This window comes from Symphalangus syndactylus, chromosome 1, assembly GCF_028878055.3.
Source record: "Symphalangus syndactylus isolate Jambi chromosome 1, NHGRI_mSymSyn1-v2.1_pri, whole genome shotgun sequence".
NCBI classification, from domain to species: domain Eukaryota; kingdom Metazoa; phylum Chordata; class Mammalia; order Primates; family Hylobatidae; genus Symphalangus; species Symphalangus syndactylus.
The window spans coordinates 37602405-37610507 of NC_072423.2; positions in this window are offsets into that span (position 1 = coordinate 37602405).

Below are 8103 nucleotides of genomic sequence, written 5' to 3' on the forward strand. Positions count from 1 at the left end.
AGGCACTCAATACATACCTCTTCGTGCATAAATGAATATATATTAGGCATAGTTAGCTTTATTGAGTAATATTTTAAAATTACAACATTAACAAGGTATGCACTCAATACAAAAACTTCTGACAATGGAAAAGCATAAAGAAAGAAAAGGCAGAAATTAACCATAATTCTATCACTTGTTAATAACTGCTGTCAACTTTTGATGTGTATGCATTCAGAGTTTCCTACACATATATTTTTTTTCTTGAAATGATACTTGGATAGATATAGATTACTACCTAACAATTGGTGATGAACATTTTCCTACATCTTTAGATATTCTTCTAAATCTTTTTAATAATTGCACAGTGTTCCATTGTATGGATGACCTTAATTTACTTAACCACTTCCTTAATGTTGGACATTTGTATTCTTTCCATATTTTTTATCTTCCCTATTTAGTCAATATCCTTATACATAAATATATGTATACATTGTTTTCCCTGTGGCTGAATTCCTAAGTGGACTTGTAGGTCAAAGAGTACACATATTTTAAGGCTTTTGATTTATATTATTAAATCACAAGAGACAATTTGCTTTGGAAACCAAATCAACACAAACACAATCTCCTACTTTTCCAAGCATAACAAATCCCCTTCTGAAGCTCCAGAAGGCTCCTGCCTCAGAAATCCTCATGGCTAGGATCATCCTTTCCATCAACATTTTGCTTAAATGCCCCCTTATTGGCAAGGTCTTGGTGGCTCTTCCATACAAAGTGGCACCTCTCCTTCTTTTTCTTTTTTTGAGATGAAGTTTTGCTCTGTCACCCAGGCTGGAGTGCAGTGGCGTGATCTCGGCTCACCTGCAACCTCCGCCTCCTGGGTTCAAGCGATTCTTCTGCCTCAGCCTCCTGAGTAGCTGGGATTACAGGCGCCCGCCACCACATCTGGCTAATTTTTTGCATTTTTAGTAGATATGGGGTTTCACCATGTTGGCCAGGCTGGTCTCAAACTCCTGACTTCAGGTGATCCACCCACCTTGGCCTCCCAGAGTGCTGGGATTATAGGCATGAGCCACCACACCTGGCCTCTCCTTTTTCATCCTCTATGTCCTTTTTGCAGTTGCCTAGCTGCACTCAGCACCCCGTGACAAGTCTAATGTTTGTTTATGTCTGTGTCTTCCAGATCTATGAGAGTAGAATGTTTGTCTGTTTTGTTCCTTCTGTAGCCCCAGTGTCTTCACCTCGCTTGGCACAGAGTACGTGCTCAATAAGCATTTTGCGAGTGAATGACTGAGTGTTGGCACTTCTAGTCTCAAACTAATGGTGATGATAATATTTGGGGCTCTATAGGAGCTGTTTTAAGTAGCAGAGGCAATTCATAGAAGAGAGATAAGGAAACAAACAAACAAAATGACTGCTTAGTGTAGTCATTGTTGTGAAGGGGGGTACACTAAACACAGGGTGTGATATGTAAACTGAGACCTCAGGGCTGAGCAGAAGTAGGTGTGAGAAGGGCATGGACAAGCGCATCCAGGCACATGGAACAGTGTGTAAAAAGGCCTTGAAGTAGGAAAGAGATTAGCAGGTTAAGGAATGGAAAGAAGGCCAGGGCCCGATCATAGCAGTCAGTGGGGTGAGAGCCACAGCGGGGAATGGGAGATCACCCATGTGCTGTAGATCAAGGAGCATGAGGAAGAATCCCCTACTCAGAGCTCCTACTCACGATTCAGATCAGGGCAGTGGCCTCCAAAGCCCATTCTCTCCCTGAGTCTCATACACCATGGAGTCTCATCAAATTTACATTTAATGCACGAAACTTCCAGCTCCTTATTTTTAATGTAATAATGCCATAAGTAAATTTGCATATGTAGTCTTTATTACATACTGTCCATTATCCCATGTTATGCTCACATACAAACGCTATACTATATTGTACATATGAAACCTTTTACTTTATTTTCTATTTTATTTTATTTTATTTTATTTTATTTATTTTATTTTATTTTATTTTATTTATTTTATTTTATTTTTGGATAGGGTCTTACTCTGTTGCCCAGGCTGGAATGCAGTGGCACAGTCATGCTCACTGCAGCCTTGACCTCCTAGGCTCAGGTGATCCTTCCACCTTAGCCTCCCAAGTAGCTGGACTACAGGCACACACCACCATGCTTGGCTAATTTTTATGTTTTTTTTGTGGAGACAAGTGAGCCCAGACTAGTCTTGAACCCCTGGGCTCAAGTGATCAGCCTGCCTCAGCCTCCCAAAATGCTGGAATTACAGGTGTAAGCCATCACACCCACCCCATACAAAACCATTTATACTGTGTTTTATGGGGGTAAATTAAGGGATTTAAAAATGTGATTCTCTTTTTGTGCCCTGATTAAATTAATTAATTAACACAGAATTTTGCTTTGTCACCTAGGCTGTAGTGCAATGGCACGATCTCGGCTCACTGTAACCTTCACCTCCCAGGTTCAGGTGATTCTCCTGCCTCAACCTGCTGAGTAGTTGGGATTACAGGCACCTGCCTCCACACCTGGCTACATTTTGTATTTTTAGTAGAGATGGGGTTTCACCATGTTGGCCAGGCTGGTCTCGAGCTCTTGACTTCAGGTGATCCACCGACCTCGGCCTCCCAAAGTGTTGGGACCGCATGTGTGAGCCACCACGCCTGGCCCCTGATTTTATTTTTTATCAGATTTTCTCATTGTGCTTCATCACTCAATATTTTATACTGACCTGTTTTCCAGTTCACTAATCTTCTATTAGCGACATCTAATCTGCTGTGAAGCCCATTCATTGCTTGTTAATTATGATGATGATTCTTTTTTGTAGCGTTTTGTAATTGTCTAGAATTTCCATTTGATAACCTTTAGGAGTTTCCAGTTCTCCTTAAATTATTTATCTTTCCAATTTTTTGGAACATATCTATCACAATTATTTTAAAGTCTGCTATTTTAAATAATAACATCTGGATTTCCTTCAGGTTTATTCCTATTATCTGTGGTTTTTTTCCACCTCTTAGTTTCAGTCATATGATCTTATCTCCTGTCATGCCTGGTAAATGTTATTGACGTCCAGACATGGTAAATGGAAAGATTGTAGAGATAATTTGAGGCTCTGAATAATCCAGAGAGGATTTACTCTTGACTCTTGAAGGGAGTTAGAGTAGAGGCAGCGCACTTTAATCCTATGTGGGATTAAGTTTGTTTGAAGCTACGCTTCAACCTTTGTGAGGACTGACCTATTTCTGATTTGCGCTTCAAGGGTCCTAACTGACAGTTTTGTTTTTTTTTTTTAAACTAGCCATCTCTCCACTGGAGATACTTGAGTTCTCCCCTCTCCTCTTTCTCTAACTCCAGGAGGTTGCAAAAACCTCAGTCTCCACTTCCTGCTCACATTCTCAACTTCATGCTACTGCTTAGGGGAAAAGTAGGGCCAAATGTTGAGCTCATCTTTCTAGATTCAAATTTTAAAAATGTATTTTATCCCTTTTTTCAGTTGGTGGCAAAGTTGGTGTGATATATAAGCTACTCTACTGTAGCCAGAAGTAGAAATTGGCACAGATCTTAAAATCCACCCCTGCTGAGAGGTCATTCCGGTCCCCTGCTTCAACTTGGCCATTCAAAGGGTCAGCCTTGGCCTCCTCCTACCCTGAGCACCTGCTCCCCATTCATACAGGGCTTGGCTGCTGCCTAGTGATGTTCATGGCCTGGAGGCTGCCTCTAAAATGGCTACCCTTCCAGCCCTAGCATCCAGGCTGGTCAAGATGGTAGTGGCCTGGTTTTTGCCAAGGCTCTGCCATCACAGAGTGGCCAGGCTCACTTCTGTCTGCTGACCAGCCTCACTCACACGCCATGCCTTCTGTAGCTCCTTCTTGTGCAGGCTCCATGCTCAGTGCTTAACATAAGTGGTCTCCTTTCATCCTCATAGAAACACTAGCAAGTAACTAGTTATCTTCATTTTACAGATGAGGAAACTGAAGCCCTAGAGGTTTAGTCATAATCCCTGCCCACCTCATAAAAGCACATATATACTTAGGTGTTCAATTAATTTTCTCGTTCACCCTAGACTATAAGCAACATGAAGGCAGAAAACGTGTCTATACATCTATTTTATATCCTCATCATATGCCCATGCCTGGCAAAGTCTGTAGGCAATAACAACCATTGAAGCCAGGTGTGGTAGTGCAGCCTGTAATCCCAGCCACTCAGGAGGCTAAGCCGGGAGGATGGCTAAAGCCCAGGAGTTCGAGGCTGTAGTGTGCTATGGTCACATCTGTGAATAGCCACTGCACTCCAGCCTGGGCAACATCGTGAGATCCCCATCCCAGAAAAACAAAAAACAAAAACAAAAACAACCCAACCAAAACCAAAAAGAAGCATTGAGTGAATAAATAAAGCTTCAAGTCCCAAAGTTGTCTGTGGTGGAGGCCAGACTCCAGGGAGTCCTGCCTGCTCACCACTCACATCACAGCTGGTGGGGAATATGTTTATTCACCAGAGAGTTCCCAGTACCTTCTATGTGTTGAGATTCTAGTGGAGTTTCCTGCTACCAGGGGTATAATTTTGGCAATTTCAGCGCTTTGGTGTTGGGGGTTCCATTGCCCTTAACCAAGGTCTGGGTACCCATATGGAACTGAGGAATGGACTCAAAAGCTTCTGACATTACAGTAAAAATTTGTAGAGAATTTTTCTAGAGAGAAGATCTATTGTATTTCTTAGACTCTCAGAGAGGTCTGGGACCCCCCACAAAAGGTCAAGAATCTTGGGCATAGGGTTTGGTTGCCTTGTCGGTCTCCCAACATTACCTCCCCTGGCCAGGGAGGGGCTTCCTGAAGCCACCCACAGCTTGTTGGGGGCCGACTGGAGAAACCAGCCAGGGTGTGAAGGGCAAGCCTCTTCCAGCCTGAGCAGGGGACCCAGAGCCCTCCAGCCAGCATTCTCGAAAATCCCTCAAGGTTAGGGGGTGGGTATCACTCACCGAAGGACCGTGAATAATGGAGATCTGGCCCTCTCAGGGCAGCCGCTGACAGGAAAGCCGCCCCACCGGCTCAGTGGCATATTTGTGTGGCTTCTGGTTCTGAGGCAACCGCCAGGTGAGGCAGGGGTGGTGGGGGTGGGTGTGTGGGAATTCCCAGGCCCCAGCTCAGCACTTTGAAGTGAAGACCCTGAGTCCATGATGGAGGGGGCAGGAAGGCACCACCAGTCCCTCGAAAGGAGACAGGAGGCTGCCAGGGCACTTTCTCCCTGCTCAGGCTGCCCTGGGTGCCCCCAGCCTGAGGATGAGGAGATTCTTGTTTAGTTTCGGAATCAGCAAGTGCAGCTACAAGAACATCCTCTCAGAATCAGAAAGGTCTCTCCTTGTACATATTCTTCCTCACACACAAAATGCTTACAATTTTTTTTTCTTAGACACACACTCTTAAAAACACGAGCACTCTCTTCTCACACACACCAAATTCTCTCTCGTGTGTACATTTGTTTTCTCTTTCTCTCACACACAGGCTCACACCCGTTCATGACCAGGTTCGGGGGGCTCCTGCAGACCTGGAGTCTGACCTTGGCCTCTGCGTCCACCTCAGGGTTCATGAGGTGACCGGGTGGCTTCCTGGCTCTGCCTTTCTCGGTATTGTTCCCCATTGGTCAGCCCTGACAAGGTCACTTCATACACAGAGTGTGGCAGACCTTGCTGGCCTCGCCCACCCCGCTGCGCTGTGAGCCACTGTCCTGCCCCTTCATCCCACAGGTCCCCTGACCTAGCCTGGCCCTGGGCGCAGCCTTTGACAGGGAGTCAGGGGCCAGACCCCCCTTGTCCCCTGACCCCCAGTTCAGTTCAATAATTCTGTCTCAGAACTTCGAGCAGTTTAAGAAGGAGAAAATGTTTAAGAAAAGTCAAGAAAACCAAATTATAATTTTATGTCCAGCTGTGACATGACTCACTTAGTGCACATCCTCCAACCCCCAGACCAGAAGCCTCCCCTGAGCCCACCATGGCTCCCGGGGGAGGTAGGGGTGACAGGAGTGGGAGGGATTGTGTTCCTGGAAGGTCCTTGGCCAGGGTAGTCCCTGAGAGACTCTAATGTTCTCTGGGGCTGAGTGTTCCCTGCTGTGGCTGGGCTCAGGGAAAGCCATATTGCCGTGTGTCTGGACTTGGAGAAGGTCCTGACATGACGCTGCCGTGGTTGCCCCATCAGTGCAGCTGGGTCATGGGCAAAGGTGGCCTAAGACAGGATGATATTTAAAATATTTAGGTCTGGGCGCAGTGGCTCACACCCATAATGCCAGCGCTTTGGGAGGCTGAAGGGAGAGGACTGCTTGAGGCCAGGAGTCCAAGACAAGCCTGGGCAACATAGGGAGCCCCCGCCTCTCCAAAAAGCAAATAAACAAAAAATTAGCCCTCAGCACCAACTATGAGAACTGAGCTGGAACAGGACCCCAGAGGCCACCCCCGCCAAGCTGTGCCCGCCTTTAACCCTGTAGTTCCTAGATGTGGGCAGTTGTGGTGAGGTTGGTCCTGGGGGGTAAGAGGGGCAGGGATGGGACAGTGGCTATTTAGCAGTTGCTCCTGAAGAAGCAGCTGTGGGGGACATATGTTGAGATTCTAGCTGAGTTCCTGCCATCAGGGGTATAATTTCAGCAGTTTCCAGATTTTGATAACATGTACACACATGATTAGCAAGATGCAGAGTGGGCTGCCTTGAGCCCATACGAGCTTTTGAAACCCTGAGGGGCTAATGATGAAGAGGGCAGGGGTGGGGGTTGGTGGCAGGGGACATGAGAGAGTAACACCAGCATTTAATATTGATGTAGTTCTCACTGTGTGCCTGATGCCTACTCGGTGACTTCCACATATTACCTCACACGATAATTTAAACAGTGCTGTTGGCCTAGCACTTTGGGAGGCTGAGGTGGGCAGATCACTTGAGGTCAGGAATTCGAGACCAGCCTGGCCAACATGGCGAAACCCCGTCTCCACTAAAAATACAAAAATTAACTGGGCATGGTGGTGGACGACTGTAGTCCCAGCTGCTCCGGAGGCTGAGGCAGGAGAATCACTTGAACCCAGGGGGTGGAGGTTGCAATGAGCAGAGATCGCGCCATTGCACTCTAGTCTGGGCAACAGGGCAAGACTCCATCTCAAAATGAATAAGTAAATAAATAAACAGTGCTGTTGAGATATATTTAAAGCCAAAGTGTACCATGTGCTATGTTTTGATACATGTATGTACCCACGAAATTATCACTACAATTAAGATAACGAACAAACCCATTGCCCCTCAAAGTTTCCTCGGAACCCTTGGTAATTTCTCCATCCGGACCCTTCCTTCTGTCCTCAGGCAACCACTGACCTGCTTTCTGATGTTATAGATTCGTTTTCATTTTCTATAACTGTTTACAGAAGTAGCTCATTTAATATTTCCAGCGACCCTCTGAAGTGACTACTACTTTTCTTGCCATCATCCCCATTTTACAGATGAGAAAATAGAGGCACAGGGAGGTTAAATGACTTATCTGCAGTCACACCACATGGCCTGGGAGGGGTGGAGGCCAGGTGTGTGGCTTTGGAGCCTGGCCTACTGACCACAACACCGCAGTGCCCGTCACTCGGGTGGAGGGACCTGAGCACAGGAGGGTGTCAGAGGCCAGAGGGAAGCAAGGAGGTCCCCTGTTTCAGAGGCCAGAGGGAAGCAAGGAGGTTTTTGGGAGAGGGGTCAGAAAACCTCAGGATGTGAAGCTGATGAGAGGTGCGTTAGGGGTCACGGCCAGGCTGGGCTTGGCTGTGGTGAGCTGTGGGCAGTAGGCAGTGAACTGGCCCGCAGCCCGAGTCAGGGTCTGGTGATCTTAGCAGGCCTGTGGAGCTTGTTCCCGCCACAGGAAGGGCCAGTGAGGGTGGCTGTCTCCTGCAAGCTTTTCCCTGTCTGTCCCTGGAGGCACCTTTGGTCTGCAGTGGCTTTCTGTCCTGTTATGGAGAAAAGCCCTGATGGCCGGCTCTCCCCCTGCAGCCTGGCCTGGGGGCTGCAGCCAAACTGGGAAGGAGTTGCAGTCTGAGGATCCCTCTGGGTTCCCTCTGGCTGGGAAACCCTGGGCAGACCTCGAGCCCTGGACCGAGACACCGTGGTCA